Raw genomic sequence first — 18,093 nt, 5'->3', positions numbered from 1 at the left:
CTGACCGCCCCATAGCTCCATAGGCCTTCGCTCCGCTCCGCCAGCCGCCCCACAAACTCCTTCGCTCAGCTCCACAGCCACAAGCAGCTCCCGCCGTCCCACAAACTGCTCCACCAGCCTGTCCACAAGGCACTCCAGCCGTCCCCCAAACGTCTCCACAATATATCTTCAGGCTCCCCCACTACTTAACACAACGCTCAGTGATTTCAGCTCTTAGTCAGTTCAGCTCCTTGGTGAATTCAGTCTCTCCAACAACTGCCCTGGGAGGGCCTGGATCTTGTGCTGCAGACGTTCCTGGAGCAGCACCTCACCCCACCACGCTACTGCGTCTGTTTCTGGTATGACAGGGAGGGAGGAGGGGGAGAGGGAGGGGCCCATTAGCACTGGCCAGCTGGGGATGGGCCAGCTGTTTGGGTTCTGTCCGAACTACAAGAGGGAAGGCTCCAGTTGATCCCGAGGGGGCTGAGCAGGCCTCCGGCCGCTGGGAACTAGCCAGTCCCCACGGGGCATACACCCAACCCTGGGATCCAGCAAGACAATCCTAGTCCTGCCCCAGGGAGTGTCACTTTGGCCTCCTAAATTTGGGCTGGTGCTCCTGTGCCCCGAAGGAAACAGCCCCGAGACCCCACAGGATCAATGGGGAGAATCCTCAAAGTGCTGAGCTCAAGATCCTCAGACCTGTCCGAAGGAGCGCTGAGTTCCAGTGTCCGGATGTGGAGGAGAAGGGGTTAAATGCTCCATGTCCTCTCCTTGCTGGGGCAGGAAGCAGGTTCTGGGGGTCGCCCCGGCATTGCTGCTGCTCACATGGCTCTCTCCCTGCTCCCCAGCACTTGCAGCCGTGGATCTGCTCTCCCCGAGCCCAGGAGAGGAGCCGAGCTGTGAGAGCCAGCGCCCATCTCTTCACGTTCTATAGCTTCAAAGACCCTGCTGCCCCCCACAGCACTCACAGAGTGTGTGTGGGGGTGATACAGACAGAGCTGGGCTCTCCCCAACCCATGCCCTGATTTTCTGTTCGGTTGCCCATTAGGACCTGAAACCCATGGCAGAGCAGGGCTACATGGCCGGGCTGCTGACAAGCCAGGCCTTCGATGTTCAGGAGGCCACCAGACCTGGCATCTACTCTTCACCAGGTGCCTGGGACCATCTGGGACCTCCCCTGATCCCACCCCAGCCCCAACACACCTTCTACATCAGGGTGATAGGTGGGCAGTTGGCCCAGGAGCCAGCTGAGAGCTCACCCTAGCTGGGCGTTCCCAGCTGCGGCCGGAGTCTGGCTCTTTGGCATCTCTGACCTGGCTCGACGGGGAGGTGGAAGAATCCGGCTCCGAGAGCCCTGCCTGAGCGCTGCCGGTTTCTTGTGCAGCCGTCGTGGACACCAGGACGGGGCGGTGGCGACCGTGCTGAGCAAGATGCAGAAGGATGCCAGCTGCAGAGAGAGCCCTCTGGTGAGTAAAAGAGACTGTGAGAGACAGACACACACGTGGGAAAGGGGGCGTTCTTGTCTCCTTCCCTCGATGAGGAGCCGGCAGATGGAAATTCCCGGATATGGGCTCCAATGCCCACTCACATAGCCCTGGGCACAGGCTGCCAGTCTCTGTCCCCATTCCCCACAGAGCGAACCCACCTCCCCGGGCCGGGGCTCACTGCTCACACTCGGCCTGTGCCTTTCCCTGCAGCTCATCGCGAAGCACCTGCCGTTGCATGACCTCATGCCCTTCAGCTTCACCCTGCTGGTGGGCCTGCTGGAGAAGGGGGAGTGTGCTGACCAGCTGGTGGGCATCATGGAGGCGGTGCTGAGAGAGAAAGAATCCGAGCTACAGGGCCAAGTAATGGCTGGGCACTGGACATCTCGGACAGCTCCATCTTGCCCCGTGCCTAGAATTCCTGGGGCACAAGGGAGGATGTGGAGGGGAGACGTCCCTTCTCACCATCATTGATCAATGGGACCCATGCATGCCCTGTCTACAGAGTGGCCGCTGGGCACGGCCCTGTCGTTTGCAGGCATTGATCCCAGGGGTCTGGCTTGCCCGGCTCATTCCCTGGGAAATGTGCCCTGTCTCCAGATTCATCCCGCAGCTGGGGGAACAGAGCCCGCAGTGGGGTCCCCCGTGTCCACTGACTCTTTGCCCAGTGGACACGGATTGACGTAGAGGCGTGCTGTCACAAGGGGAGGGACCGCCGGGATAGCCAGGGTGGTGGGGTGTCACTGGGCAGCAGGATTCGTGCTACGGAGCTGGATCAGGGGTGGGGGTTTCAAGGTACCAACCCCCGCTCGGCTCAGTCACTTGCTGGGAGAGTTTATCCATGTCGTCTGCCGGGCCATGTGACTGCAGACTCGTGCCTGCCCATGTGCCTGCCCAGCTCCACCTGGCCCTTGCCTGCCAGGCACCCACAGCGGGGGTAGGGTCTCAGCCCCCGCTTTGCCTCCACAGGTGCAGGATCTGCATGCGGCTCTTTCCTACACACTGTGCCCACCCCGGGGCGGGCGGCTGAGTGAAGGGACAAGAGACATCCTACACCTACTGGCCAGATAGCACACCAAGGCTGCGGTCAGCATCCTCCTGCAGATGCCCTGGCCTCACGAGCGGTGAGCGCTGGCCCCAGGGAAAGGATAAAACACCCCCCTCCAGCCTCTGAGCCCAGCCTTAATGGGGTCACTCCACAGCACCATGGTTACACGCAGCACAGACCCTTCCCTTGCACACAGGCCCCCGGGAAGAGCCCTGCCCCGGCATGCTGTCACCAGTAGCCTCCCTGTCCCTTGGAGGGCTCCATGTGCTCTGGGACCCCCGGCTCAGGGCTCCCCCAGCTGAGCTATTCCTAACACAGCCGTCACCCTCCCCCACTTCGTTCTGTACTAACCAGTCCACCCCCTCCCGGTTCGGCTGTGCAATGGCTTGGCTGGCTGGAGGCCAGAACAGTCTTCCAGGGCCCCCCCATCACAACACAGACCAGGAGAGACCCCATGTGAGCAGGGTCACTCCCCCTGTCAGCATGGCCCCCCTGCTCCCGGCAGGGCATCCCTCCAGGCTGAGGCAGGAGAGGGGCCAGCCTAACTGCATTGCCCCCACTGACACCCCTACACTGAGCATGTCCCCGCAAGGGCACCCCCTCGCCCCGGCTGGAAAATGCCCTCTCCCCCCCGGAATCCCAGCCTGGTATCTTCTAGACGCCTCATCCCACCCCTAGAGGCTGGTCTTCTCCGATTCACCAGCCTGCCAGGTTCCCCCGGGCCAGCAGCACCTGCCCTGCGTCCTGCCCGGAGCGGACAAGCACAGCACCCATTTTACAGCCTTCTCCAAACCCCCCACCCCCGAGCTATGGCGTGGCCAGAACTGGAGCCTTGTTCCTCCTGAACCCCCCACCCCCTGCCCCATGGGGAAGGAGCTCCTGCTCTCCTGGCCCGCAGCCCCCACACTGTGCCCCCCCCAGCTCAGGAGATCCAGCCCAGCACCTAGCCCTAGCCTCCCCCCAAGGGTGGGCACCTCCTCACACCAGCCCCCACCCCTGAGCCGGGAGTCTCTGCTTTCCCCATGGGGGCTCTAACCCCAGCCCCTCTGGTTCCCATCAGGGAGAAGTGAGCCTGGCCACCTCCACCCATCCCTCACTGTGACACAGCGCCCCCGGCAGTGCCCAGGCAGGAGGGGATGAACCCCTGAGAACCGGCCAGCGCCTGAAAGGCCTTGAGGTCAGCCTCTCAACCCGCTGCTTCTGGCCCGTCATCCCTCGGAGGCCATCATCCCCAATGGGGCCCGTCCTCTGTGTTAATTCCTTCCCTGCCGTCCCTCTGTCCGTCACAGCCAGGCCAAGGCCATCTGGAGATTCCTAGGTGCAGACCCCACACTGGCCAGGGAGGTACTGCACATCCTGCTGTACGACAGCCCGGAGAAGGGCTGGGCTCACGCTAGACAGACCCAGGACAGGAGCTGCCCCGAGCCGGCCCGGCTGCCCCCGGCAGTAAGTTCCCAGCGGTGGCATTCAGCCCTCTTTCCCGGCTGCATTCTGCACATGGCCACGGTCTTCTGACTGTATCTTGTTCCCTTTCAGACCACACGCGGCCTGTGGGAGCTGGTCGGGGCCCTGGGTCAAGCAGACACGCTGGAGGGACTCGAGGACGACCTGTTCGCCTCTTGCTTCCTCGCCATCGCCTGCTTCCCAGCACGGCACCTCTCGGGAGCCCAGCACGTCCTGCCCAGTGACGCCAGTCCCCGCAGGTAACGTGTGAGGCTGATGGATCCCAGCACCCACGCAGTGTCTGTGATAGCCCCTAGGAGGGGGAAGCTTCCTGCTTGGACCCTTTGCTGTCCAGGGACCCCCGACGCCTTGGGGGGACCGAGGGCTCAGATCAGCCAGGCTTCTCGTGCTTAGGAGCGGGCAGAGCTGCCCCCGGATACTCAGGGAGCCAGAGAGCTCCTCAGAGTGGGCAGCTCATGGGGGCAGGGCTCAGGGCAGCAGGGTGTTCAGGGGGGCACAGCATGTACTTTTCTCCCCAGGGTCAGTTTCCTGGCGGGGGGTGGGGCGGCGGCAATTTTCACATCTTTGGAGGAGAGTGTAGGTCACATCTGCAGACACCCCCCCACACACAGTTGGCTGCGGGGGAACCAAAGGCAGAAGTGGGGCAGCTTCTAGTCTCACCCTGATCCCTTCAGTGCTGCAGCAAGGGAGGCCTGCCCCCCACCCCGCCCAGAGAGCAGGCGTCCCCACATCCCCGTTTCCTGCCTCCTTCTCTCCCCAGCATGGCCACGGGCCTGGCGTGGGTGCTGCTCCTCGGGGGCAGTCAGCCGGCTGTGGCGCTGATGGACCAGGAGCGAGGCTGGCAGCTGCTCGAGGAGGCCCAGCCCGAGGGGTTCGCTCTCCTTAGCAGGTGAGGACAGAGGCTGGAGGAGTCCCGTTCTCGCTCTGGAGCCTAGTGGGGCAGAGATGGGGGGGGGCCGGGACCGGGCCGGATTCTGACATGTGCAGGGTTGTCATGCACAGGTAAACCCCAGCTCTTGTTCTCTCCCAGGCCCATGGTGAGCCACCCGAAGGAGGCCCTGAAGAGCATCCCGGGGAGCCCTGCGGCAGCTCCCCACCCCCACCCGCCCTGCGGCGCCCCTCCCCCCGCAGCAGCTCCCAGCCCTGCGGCGCCCCCCCTGCCCCAGCTCACCTCCACTCCACCGCCTCCCCTGAGCGTGCTTTTTGGCGCTCCCAACCACTTGGTGTCCTGGGCGGCCGCCTAGTTCGCCTAGTGGTTGCACCGGCCCTGCCAATAGCTGGTCATGCAATGAGAGATGGTCCTGGTGGTGTATTGCTTGTAAATTAATCCCTTTGCTTTGGGAGCACCCCACTGGAACCAGAGGGAGCGCTCTGCCCTGCTCGTGTCACTTCTGTTAAGCTCAGCTGAAGCCAGCCTCTCGTGGACAGCAGTCGGTACGGATCTAAGTCAGCTCCTGGCCCCTGATCATACTCCCTTCCCCTTGCTCCGGCCGGGCTAGGACCACTGGCCTCGCCCAGCCCTCGCTGACAGCTCCTTTCGGTCCCTTTAGTTCCTCTGCAGCCCCTGCTGATGGAGAATGAGCCCAAGGCGATGCGGAAGCAGGTTGTGAGGGCCGTGTGGCAGCGGACAGAGGACAGCAACATCCACATTCGAGGCAGAGCGCTGCACGGCCTCAGGAACGCAGTCACCGAGTTCCCGGGCAAGGTGGGTCTGGCATGGCAGGGTACTAGGCAGAGAGGGCTGGGTAGGAAGCTCCTGGTTCCCCTTCTCCCCAGCCCATGGCTCCTGTGGAGCAGACTGGGCTGTAGGCTGACTTGCCCGGACCGTGGTTACGCTCAGGGTAAACCCCTTTGAAATCCCTCCTGGCCAGGGGAAAAATCCTCTCACCTGTAAAGGGTTAAGAAGCTAAAGGTAACCTCGCTGGCACCTGACCAAAATGACCAATGAGGAGACAAGATACTTTCAAAAGCTGGGAGGAGGGAGAGGAACAAAGGGTCTGTGTCTGTCTGTGTGCTGCTCTTGCCAGGGACGGAACAGGAATGGAGTCTTAGAACTTTTAGTAAGTAATCTAGCTAGGTATGTGTTAGATTATGATTTCTTTAAATGGCTGAGAAAAGAATTGTGCTGAATAGAATAACTATTTCTGTCTGTGTATCTTTTTTGTAACTTAAGGTTTTGCCTAGAGGGGTTCTCTATGTTTTTGAATCTAATTACCCTGTAAGGTATCTACCATCCTGATTTTACAGGGAGGATTTCTTCATTTCTATTTACTTCTATTTTTATTAAAAGTCTTCCTGTAAGAAACGGAATGCTTTTTCATTGTTCTCAGATCCAAGGGTTTGGGTCTGTGGTCACCTATGCAAATTGGTGAGGCTTTTTATCCAACATTTCCCAGGAAAGGGGGGGTGCAAGTGTTGGGAGGATTGTTCATTGTTCTTAAGATCCAAGGGTCTGGGTCTGTAGTCACCTAGGCAAATTGGTGAGGCTTTTTACCAAACCTTGTCCAGGAAATGGGGTGCAAGGTTTTGGGAAGTATTTTGGGGGGAAGGACGCGTCCAAACAGCTCTTCCCCAGTAACCAGTATTAGTTTGGTGGTGGTAGCGGCCAGTCCAAGGACAACGGGTGGAATATTTTGTACCTTGGGGAAGTTTTGACCTAAGCTGGTAAAGATAAGCTTAGGAGGTTTTTCATGCAGGTCCCCACATCTGTACCCTAGAGTTCAGAGTGGGGGAGGAACCTTGACAGCTCCTGTGGAGCAGACTGGGCTGTAGGCTGACTTGCCCGGACCGTGGTTACGCTCCGGCTGACAGCGTTGCTCACCGAGCGGCGTCCAACCCCTTCTCTGCAGGTCAGGAAGAAATGAAAGCAGATCCTGGGGAGCTTTGTCTGCACCGTGTGCGAATGCTGCGACCCCCGGGCTGTTTTGGACGCCATGGAAGGGCTCTGCTGGATGCTGCGGGACCCCAAGGCACCTCGGAAGGCGCACGTCACTGTCCCGCTGGCCCTGCAGGCGAGAACGTTCTTTCAGGATGTAAGTACCAAGCAGGGCAGGCCCCATGGCGCTGTAGGGCACCCCACAGGGGGAGATGCTCAGGACCTGCCTTCACGCGGAGGGAGGGGGCTCAGTGTCCGATGCAGGCGTGTTTCTGGACTTATGGGGCAGCTCAGCTCCACTGCCAGGGGAGGCAGGGATAGAGTCATTCGTGGGCCCGGGGCCCACAATTGTTCGGCAGCCCTGGGGCCCAGCAGGAAGGAGGGGAGTTTGCAGAGAATTGCCCTGTCGTTTGAACGAGCTGAAACCTCTCTGGGCTCTGCAGTTGCCAGGCTGATTCCCAAAGCATGTGAGGGCCTGAGCCTGTCCCCCTAACCGCCCTGCACCCCATGTCCGCAGGAGAACAGCGGCCTGAGGTGGGCCTCCATGGAGCTCTTTGGCCACCTCAGCAAATTGGTTTCCAAGAAGTCGTCCCTCTTTAGGTTTGAGGTGCAGAAGAGCCTGGGGACGCTGCTCATTCACCTGCAGGATGGGGACCCCAGGTGGCCCAGGTGAGTGCAGCTGAGAGCTCATAGGGGCAGGGGTGGCTGGGGGCATTATAACAACATGGCAAGGATGGTGCAACCTCTGCCCTCCAAGCCGCAGATCTCCTCAGTGCTGACCTGTGGCACCCAGGACAGGGATCCCGCCCCCGCCACTAGTCCAGTCCCCCCCACCCCACACACACTCTGAGGGCTGGCAGAGCTCTATCTGTGGGGTAGACCTGTGGGGTTTCCTTCTCCTCCTCCATTCCCCACAGGCACCTCCAGCCTCCCTGCCCAGCCAGACTCTCCGCGGCTTTGGCTCCATTTTACAGCCTGCCCTGTTGAGTGGCCAGGCCCAGGTCTATCTGTGGCCCCCAGCACGTGACCTGACCCAAGCAGGGCCTCAGGGAAGGGCAGGTCGCTGAGGCCAGCTGGCCCTCCACTGCTGCTGCCCTGCCCTCCCTTGTGTCCTAGCTGCTGTCTGGGAATGACCAGCCTCCTGCAGCAATCCCCCACCGAGTAGCAGCCCCCATTAGTGCCTGGGATTGAGGGGAGACCAAGTACGTTGGTCACCAGGCAGTGCTGTTAACGGCCCGACAGGGACCCACAGGGAACGGCCCCTTCCCTGTCCCTCCCCGGCCCCAGCACTCAGGCCTGGCTCCCCTCAACCCAGCCAAGCTGGAGATGGGGGCTGTGGTGGCCTTGGGAACAACCGTCAGGCCAGAGGTGGCTCCTTGCTGCTCCGGCCCAGCGGAGTCTCCCCAAGCCACGCAGAGCCTGCGAGTTGGCAGCCCGTGGTGCTCAGGGAGGCTCACCCAGCTCCCTTCTCGCCCTCCCCGGCAGGCGTGCAGGGTGGCATTGCTGTGCTGCGCACCCTTCCTCAGCTGCCAGCCCCTGCGCACGCTCGTGCGGAGCCAGCTGGCCGAGGGGGCGGCCCCCGCCATCCCCGCCTTCCTGAGCGAAGCCTGCAGGACCCTGGTGAGTGAGCTCTGGGGCGTGGGCCCTGCAGGACAGCGGGTGGGAGGACCTAGGCACAGAGGGGTTTCCCTGCTCCAGGGAGCCCCCTCACTGACTCAGCCCCATTCCCCGCCCTTGAGGATGGCTCCCCTACAAGTCCGCTCTGTCCCATGGGAGCAGTCAAGGGGGAGAGGGCTCTGACAGCCTGGGGTTCCTCACCTCCAGAGCAGGCAGCTCCCCTCAGCCTGGGGAGGACGTGTGCCTTGGGACTAACTGGGTTCTTGGCTTCCCAGCTCCAGGACTGCCCAGGGAGGCTGAGCGAGAAGGCTGCCCTGAGAGCAGCAGCTATTATCCCTCCCTGCCCCCTGAGTCCGGGGCCAGTGCCACACGCACACTGCCCGTGGGGGGGCAGCTGGCCTCCTCTGCCCACATACAAAGCCAGCCAACTTCCCCCAGACCCAACCTTCCCACCTCCCTGGGACAAAGGGGGAACCAAGGCTCCTTGCAGCCAGATGCGGGAGGGCTCTGTGGCCACAGGGTCTCCTCTGACCTGGCCCTGGGCAAGCCCAGCACCTGCAGCAGGAGCAGGCCCAAGGGAGGGATCCTGCCTCCCAAAGGTCTCAACCTGGTTTCCCCGCCCCCAAAGGCACTGGCCCCAGCCAGGTCCCCCTGCAGCCTGTACAGGGATAGCGGAGATTCACAGGTTTCGGAGTAACAGCCGTGTTAGTCTGTATTTGCAAAAAGAAAAGGAGGACTTGTGGCACCTTAGAGACTAACCAATTTATCTGAGCACAAGCTTTTGTGAGTTACAGCTCACTTCATCGGATGCATTCAGAGGAAGCCCCAGCCCTGCCCACCCCAGCTACCACCAGCCATGCAGGCAAAGAGCCAGGGTAGCCGCTCTGCCACACTGTGCTTCACGCCAGCTCCCAGTGGGGTTGTGTGCACGACACCTCTCCTAGCCTTCGTGGGGCACGAGGCCAAAGGCAAATTGATCCCAGTAATCTTGGGGACTGACTCTCCACCCAGCTCCTTCCCCTTCTCTGCCCGGATGGATTGGGGGCGGGGAGCACCTTGAAGGACAGAAATACAAGCGGTGGCTGGTGCCCTGCATGCTCTTAAATAACCAGGCCCACCTGCCTCCCCTGGGGTACATGATGGACAATTGAAGCCAGAGAAGAGCAGGAGGCTTGGACGGCCCGCCCTGCTGTAAGTCACGGCTGAGCAGTATTGCTGGGCTGGGAGGAGGGGTGGGGGGAAATCGGGGAGAGGTTCTAGGGGCAGGGGGCAGCAGCCACATCGCACAGTGGCTGGGAGCCAGAACCCAGTTGGAGTGACTTGCAGAGTGTCGGAGCAGGGAGAAAGTCCTCGGGGCTGGTTCTGGGGTATCCTCTCCCCAGCCATAGTTTGAAACTCCCTGCCCCGTGGGGTGTTCCCATCCTGGTCCAGGCAGGAGCCATGGCTGGTCAGCAGGGTGTGGGAGTCAGAAGTGAGTCGTTCCTGGCAGGCAGAGGGCAGTGGCAAGCAGAGAAGGGGTGGACTCCACAAGAGGGGAGACCCGGCTGCTGGAGGAGACTTTTCCCCCTACTCCCTCACCAGCTGCGGTGCCGCTGGCAGGGACTCTGAGCAGCCCCAGCCAAGGGCGAGGCAGGGGGTTGCTCCAAGCCTCATTTGGTGCTAACTCTGCAGAGCCCAGCCTGGCATATGCCAGGCAGTCGTGTTGCAGCCCCAGCACTAACCATCTCCCCTAAGGATTGCTGCCAGCTCCCTGTAAGTGGCAGCACCAAGAGCCCCTGCACGCACGGAGCCGCTAACCACCCACCCACCCCGCCCAGCCCCAGCTATGCTTAGCAGGATACGAAATTCTAGCTCTGAATCCCCCTGCCTTCAACAGCTGATCAGGCCCCAGAGGGCTGCGCCAGAGCTGAGGAAACAGAGCCGGGTGCTGAGGAAACACATCCCAGGGCTGGAGTGTGCAGTCCAAACCTCCCCCCCCATCACGGGCGTTAGTTCGGTCAGAGGCTGACCCTGCCAGCTGCTCACGAGGCAGAACCCAGCCAGGGGCTGAGCAGGCTCGGCTAGGCCTGCTGCGTCAATCCCTGTAGAGGCTGCCGTCAGCCCAAGAAGGGTGGGCAGGGGTTGGCGGAGAGTCGCAGGCCGCAAGCAGCCCCAGTGTCACTTCTCACCACCCCAATCCACAGCCAGAGAGGAATAAGGCTGCTGCAGCCAGAATTTCCTTCGCTCCGGCTGCCGTCCTGGGCTCGCCCAACATGTGACCCTGGCTGTCAGAAAACTCCCCAGCTCCCTTTAACAAGCGACTCTCCCCCCCGCAGTCACTGCCGAGGACAAACTGCGGGGGGCCAGCTCTTGCTTAGGGAGGGGGAGTTTGAGCTCTTTACATTGGCTTTGTAGTGACACGAGCTCCTAACCAGCAAGGCCACTAATAATAGCAAGAGCCAAGAGGTTATTTGAGCTAAACAAATTCTTTAAAAGAGGCAGGTGGGGAGTAAACAAAAGCCTAAATTACAGCAGGTAGCATGTAAGCGGGAAAGGAGAAGTGCTAAGATGGCTTGTGAAGAGCAAATAACTGAAGGGATATAGACAAACACTAAAAAACACTTTAAGGAGATCAGAAGCCTGTGAAAGAACGGGTGGATTCAAGAGAGCAATTAAAGACGACAAGGACATTGCTGAGAAGCTAATATTTTTGTGTGTGCGTCTTCTGCCTTTTTTACAGAGGCTTTTGGAGAGAGATCTGTCTCAGACCAGTTCTCTTCTAGTAAGAGAGGTACCATCGGGTCTTGGATAGCAGCAGAGGCAATCCCGGACCAAGCTGATAATTTACAAAGTAACCCCCGCCCCCACTTCTTCGAGCTGGACTTCATCCTAGTCTTAGTAGTATAAGGGCCTTACAGTCAATCAAACCCTAACCCCACCCCTTAAACCCAGCCCACCTGTCACCAGAAATCCCTCCCCATAGGGGTATTACTTCTGGGGTCAACACGGCCACATGACCGGAAGCAAAGTGTATCATGTGACCCCTCTGAGAACTCCTTGCACTGCCCTCTACCAATCAGGAGGGGTTTCGCCCCCATAAGATCACCCTGAGTGGAGATTTGACCAATCGGTGGAGTTTCAGGGCGGGGTGACCCATCCGGAAGTGGCTTATGTGTCTCCTCTAACAACTCCTCCCACCTCCCTCTACCAATCAGGAGGGGTTTCAGTCACTGGGGACTACCCTGAGAGGAGATTTGACCAACGGGAAGGAATTCTGGGGCAGGGTGACCCGTCCGGAAGTGGTTCATCTAAGAACTCCTCCCATCACCCTCTACCAATCAGAGCGCAGCACCATCACCCCATAAGTCCCAGCGCTGGGCAGAAGAGGCCATCTTTTACCAAGAATGCGTGTTTTAGAAATCGTGGAAACATGGACTCCTTCACCACCCCTGTGAGAGCTTCAGACTTTGTTTTAGCCCCGATCACCTTTGGACTTGTGTGGAGAAAGTGCTACATCAGTGACAGTTCCGACGAGGGCCCTTTGACTCAACCATTGATGGATACGCAGGAACCCGACCCTGAAACCCAAAACCTCATGAGGCACCCCGATGAGTGTGACGGCCTCTCATTGCCCACCCTCCTAGAGGTGGAAGGCGATCATGGCTTGGAGGAGTCACCGGCGGACAATATGAATGGAAAAGACGTCGCTCAGGTAAATGAATGATTAAGAAGTGACAGTTGAGGATGGGGTGTAATGGGGTTGGGAACCGACCCGCGATTGTGTAAATCTAAAAGCAAGCAGTGGGGTGCTAACACTGTTTCTTTTCTGAAAAATCTCTCAACAGCTCTACGATGCCTTTCTAGAGGCCTTTGAGAACTTACACATCGGTAGCCCTGTGGGAGTAAATGTATCGTGCATCAGCTGTTTTTGTTCATGTCTGAGACACAAATCTCAAGAGGAAAGTCTGGAAAAAGACAAAATGGAAGAATGAACCAGCTCAGACTCCCTTATGGTAGGGGTCCTGGCATCCATTTTTACAGGCAGCTGTAAAAGGGTGTGTTAAACCAGGTGATTAATAAAACTTATTTAAATGTGTCAATATGAATGTGTCCCCCTCCATACTTCCATTAGTAAAAGACGGTACCAGTAACCATCATGTCTACACAGACGGCTCTGTTAAAGAAAATATATTATACCCCCGGGGAAGTTGGGAGCTTCAGCATGGTGAACCCTCTTTTTCAAGTGGCCAAAAAGCATAGTAAAACTTTAAATAGAAGACAGGTAACAGCTTGGCTTTCAGACCAGGATGCTTACACTTTACACAAACCAGCTCAAATATGTTTTAAAAGAAACAAGACCATTGTTTCCGATGTGGATGCCCAATGGCAGGCAGATTTGGTGGATATGCACCGGTTCTCCAAACACAACAGCGGTTTTAAGTACATCTTACAGTGATAGATTCTCTATCCAAATATGCCTGGGCCTTAGGCCTAAGAAACAAGACAAGTGGTGAGGTATCCAAGGCCTTTAAAGCTATTTTCAGCGAAGGTCGCGTGCCTCAAAAATTACAAACCAATTGGAGGAAAGAGTTTTTAAACAAACCTTTAAGCAGATTGTTAAAGCGGCATGGAGTTCACCATTTTGTTACTAATAATGAAGTCAAAGCAGGGCTTGTGGAGCGATTTAACAGAACTTTAAAAAACTAGGACGTGGAGATATTTTACAGCCCATAACACCTTTTGTTACATCGCTGTGTTACCTGACTTTATAAAGAGTTACAACCATCACCCTGCCCTGAAGCACAAAGATACCAAAATGAGAGCAGCCCTCACAGTTGAGAAGCGAGTGGCCATAGCCCTGTGGAAGCTTGTAATGCCCGACAGCTACCGGTCAGTTGGGAATCAGTTTAGAGTGGGGAAATCTACTGTGGGGACTGCTGTGCTGCAAGTAGCCAACACAATCATTGACCAGCTGCTATCAAGGGTAGTGACTTTGGGAAATGTGCAGACCATTGTGGATGGCTTTAATGCGCTGGGATTCCCTACCTGCGGCAGGGCGATAGAAGGAACGCATATCCCTATCTTGGCCCCAGAACTCCGGGATGGCCAGTACATAAACCGCAAGGGGTACTTTTCCATGGTGCTGCAAGCACTGGTGGATCACAAGGGATGTTTCAGTGACATCAACGTGGGATGGCCGGGAAAGGTGCATGACGCTCGCATCCTCAGGAACTCTGGTCTGTTTGAACAGCCGCAGGAAGGGACTTACTTCCCAGGCCAGAAAATTACTGTTGGGGATGTTGAAATGCCTATAGTTATCCTCGGGGACCCAGCCTACCCCTTAATGCCATGGCTCATGAAGCCATATACAGGCACCCTGGACAGTAGTAAGGAGCAGTTGAACTATAGGCTGAGCAAGTACAGAATGGTGGTAGAATATGCGTTTGGACATTTGAAAGCACGCTGGCGCAGTTTACCGACTCCGTTAGATCTCAGCACAACCCACATTCCAATTGTAATTGCTGCTTGTTGTGTGCTCCACAATATCTGTGAGAGTAAGGGGAAGACGTTTATGGGGGGTAGGAGGTTGAGGCAACTCGCCTGGCAGCCAGTTTCACACAGCCAGACAAAAGGGCGATTAGAAGAGCGCAGCAGGGCCCGCTGCACATCAGAGAAACTTTGAAAGCCAGTTTCATGACTGGCCAGGGTACGGTGTGAGAGTTGTGTTTGTTTTTCTTAAAGTTACCCGCCCCCTATATATATATTAAAGGAAATAAAGTCACAATTGTTTAAAAACCGTTCTTTATTATTTGTTGCACAAAACATTGAGAGAAATCAGAAGCTAGACGGGGGAAGGGGCGGGGGTTGGGTTAGGGGGGTGGAGGAGGAGGGAAGGACAAGTCCAGAAACCAAATAAAAATTTAGGATATGCCAGCTTTCTGCTGCTTGTGCAATCCTCTGGAGTTGACTGTGTGGGTCCCCGTAGCCTCCACCCCGCCCCCCGCCCCGTGTTCTTGGGCATCTGGGTGAGGAGGCTATGGAACTTGGGGAGGAGGGAGCGTGGTTATTCAGGGGCTGCAGCGGCAGTCTGTGGTCTTGCTGCCTTTCCCGCATTAGATCCACCATACAGCAGAGCATGTCAGTTTGCTCCCCCATGAGCTTGACCATAGCATCCCTCCTCTCTTCGTATTCATGTAACGCTTTATGCGACTCCGCAATTGTTTGCCTCCACGCATTCAACTGGGCCCTATCAGTGTGGGAGGACTGCATGAGCTCGGCAGACATATCATCCCAAGTTCGTTTTTTCCGCCTTCTAATCTGGACCAGCCTCTGGGACGGAGTAGATAGCGGCCGCGTTGAAACATTTGCACCTGCTGCAGGAGGAGAAAAAGGGAGGGTAGTATTTTAAAAGATACATTTTAGAGAACAAAGGGGACACTGTTTCTCAGTGAAACAGGCAATTCATAGTACACAGCACATATTCTTTCTGTACAAGGTCTCATTTTGCCTCCTATACTGAAGTGCCTGCCACTTTGGTGTGAGTAAGCCATCACACGCGGCCAGGCAACAGAATTCAGCTTGCAGGCAGCCTGCGGGCTCTCTGGGATGATCACTTCACACAACACCCTCCCTCCCCTCCCCCCCAGACACACACACCGCTGGGCTCCGATGAGGCTCTGAGCAGGGATGAGCCCTTTAAACTAAACACGAACAGCCCAGCGCTGCTGGGTTTCCCCCCACCCTCCACCACGTGGCTCCGATCAAGCTCTCACTCACCAGAAGTGCCTTCTCCAGGGTCATGGTCCGGGGGCATGCTTTGGGAGTAGGGGGAAGCTATTGGCTCCAGCATTAAGAATAGTTCCTGGCTAGGGGGGAAAACAGATTCCCCACTTGCTGCCTGTGCACTGTCCTCCTCCTCCTCCTCCTCTTCGTCCTCCAAAAACTCATCCTCCCCGCTCCATGCTACTCCCCCCTTGCAGGTGTCCACGGACAGTGGTGGGGTAGTGGTGTCGTCACCCCCCATAATTGCATGCAGCTCACGGTAGAAGCGGCGTGTATGGGGCTGTGACCCAGAGCGCCCGTTCGCCTCCCTGGCTTTTTGTTACGCTTGCCTGAGCTCCTTGATTTTTGTATGACACTGTTCTGTGTCCCTGGAGTAGCCTCTTTCTGTCATGGCCCTGGAGACTTTAGCATACGTATTTGCATTCCTTTTTTTGGAACATAGTTCTGCCATAACAGATTTATCTCTCCAACATACAATGAGATCCAGTACCTCCTGTTCGGACCGTGCTGGAGCTCGTCTGCGAATCCGGGACTGCGTGGTCTCTTGAGATGGTGGACTCTGCATGGTCACCTGTGATGGTGGACTCTGCATGGTCACCTGTGCTGATGGTGACCAAACAGGGGTTTAAAGACAATTGATGTTTGGTGGGCTTTTTGTTCTTTTTAAAAAAAAAAAAAAAACAATGACCAATTCAGAAAAAGTACACAGATTTTTTTTTTAAAAAAAAGTATAGAAATGTTTTATTTAAAGCAAAACATTACCAGTTTTAAAAATTTTAGAACATGAAAAAATATTATACACTGAGCCATTCGGATCTTTTAGCCAATTTTCGTTTTTTTAGATGGCAAAAAAGGGATCACGGTTTCTCGATCCACCCTGGTGTCAGTGGTCGAGGCCTTCCAAAAGATCTCCGTTGGCCGCGTTGCCCATGAAGGAAGATGGTACGTTCAGTTCCGCCATGGCATTCATAAACACGTCCCATCCTCTAGGTATGTCTGCTAGGAACAGAACATGTCTGGGTGATGGCCCTGACTAAGTCGAGCATGTTAGAACCATTAACCACAGAGCCTGCCAATAATTCATCTCTTTTTATGCCCGGCTGTTGTTCTTTTCAAAGTATAAACTGCCGGCCGGTCTGGAGGGAAAAGACCAGTTCTCAGTCTATAGTCTACAAAGGGTCACATGAAACACTTCTGGACGGGTCACCCTGCCCTGGAATTCCTCTCCATTGGTCAAATATCCTCTCAGGGGTAGTCCACAACAGCTGAAACTCATCCTGATTGGTAGAGGGCAGTGGGAGGAGTTCTTAGAGCGGTCACACGAACCTCTTCCGGATGGGTCACTGCACCCCCAAACCGCCCTGACTGATCAAATCTCCTCTCGGAGGTCCCCAGTGGCTGAAACCCCTCCTGATTGGTAGAGGGAGGTGGGAGGAGTTGTTAGAGGGGTCACATGACCCACTTCCGGATGGGTCACCCTGCCCCAGAACTCCCACTGATTGATCAAATCTCCTCTCGGGGCGGACCTATGGGGACGAAACCCAACCTGATTGGTAGAGGGCAGTGGGAGAAGCTCTTAGAGGCGTCACATGATACACCTTGCTTCTGGTCATGTGGCCACCTTGACCCCAGAAGTAATACCCCCATGGGGCGGGACTTCCAGTGATAGGTGGGCAGGGTTTAGGGGGTCAAGGGGTGGTGTTTAAGGGGTCAAGGGGTGGGGTTCGGTTGTAAAGCCCTTATACTACTAAGGCTAGGATGAAGTCCAGCTCGAAGAAGTGGGGGCGGGGGTTACTTTATAAATTATCAGCTTGGTCCGGGATCGCCTCTGCTGCTATCTCAAGACCCGATGGTACCTCTCTTACTAGAAGAGAACCGGTCTGAGACAGATCTCTCTCCACCAGCCTCTGTGATAAAGGCAGAAGACACACAGACAAAAATATTAGCTTCTCAGCAATGTCCTTGTCGTCTTTAATCGCTCTCTTGAATCCACCCGTTCTTTCACAGGCTTCTGATCTTCTTAAAGTGTTTTTTAGTGTTTGTCTATATCCCTTCAGTTATTTGCTCTTCACAAGCCATTTTAGCACTTCTACTTTCCCACTTACATGCTACCTGCTGTAATTTAGGCTTTTGTTTACTCCCCACCCTGCCTCTTTTAAAGAATTAGCTCAAATAATCTCTTGGCTCTTGCTATTATTTGAGCTAAACAAATTCTTTAAAAGAATCCTTGCTGGTTAGGAGCTCCTGTCACTACAAAGCCAATGTAAAGAGCTCAAACTCCCCGACCCTAAGCAAGAGCTGGCCCCCTGCAGTTTGTCCTCGGCAGTGACTGCAGGGGGGAGAGTCGCTTGTTAAAGGGAGCTGGGGAGTTTTCTGACAGCCAGGGTCACATGTTGGGCGAGCCCAGGACGGCAGCCGGAGCGAAGGAAATTCTGGCTGCAGCAGCCTTATTCCTCTCTGGCTCTGTAGATTGGGGCGGTGAGAAGCGACACTGGGGCTGCTTGCGGCCGGCAGTTCGGCCTGCGACTCTCCGCCAACCCCTGCCCACCCTTCTTGGGCTGACGGCAGCCTCAATGGGGATTGAAGCACCAGGCCTAGCCGAGTCTGCTCAGCCCCTGGCTGGGCTCTGCCGCGTGAGCGGCTGGAGGGTCAGCCTCTGACCGAACTAACGCCCGTGATGGGGGGGGGGGAGTTGGACTGCACACTCCAGCCCTGGGATGTGTTTCCTCAGCACCTGGCTCTGTTTCCTCAGCTCTGGCGCAGTGTTAATGAAAATTAAGTCTGTGAAATCAAGTGCTCAGAAGTCGTCAAATTCAAAAATCACCAGACGTTTGTTGAACTCTGAACTAGAACGTTAACTCTGC

The 18,093-nt window shown here is 56.6% G+C and overlaps 1 pseudogene; it reads left to right on the top strand.

The window, feature by feature from the left end:
• The window catches only part of LOC125644502 (maestro heat-like repeat-containing protein family member 1), a 30,371-nt pseudogene extending 12,580 nt beyond the window's left edge, over positions 1-17,791 (top strand).
• Positions 17,792-18,093: the final 302 nt, after the last annotated feature.

This window comes from Caretta caretta, chromosome 11 (genome assembly GCF_965140235.1).
Source record: "Caretta caretta isolate rCarCar2 chromosome 11, rCarCar1.hap1, whole genome shotgun sequence".
Lineage (NCBI taxonomy): Eukaryota > Metazoa > Chordata > Testudines > Cheloniidae > Caretta > Caretta caretta.
This window is presented reverse-complemented; position numbering and strand designations above follow the sequence as displayed.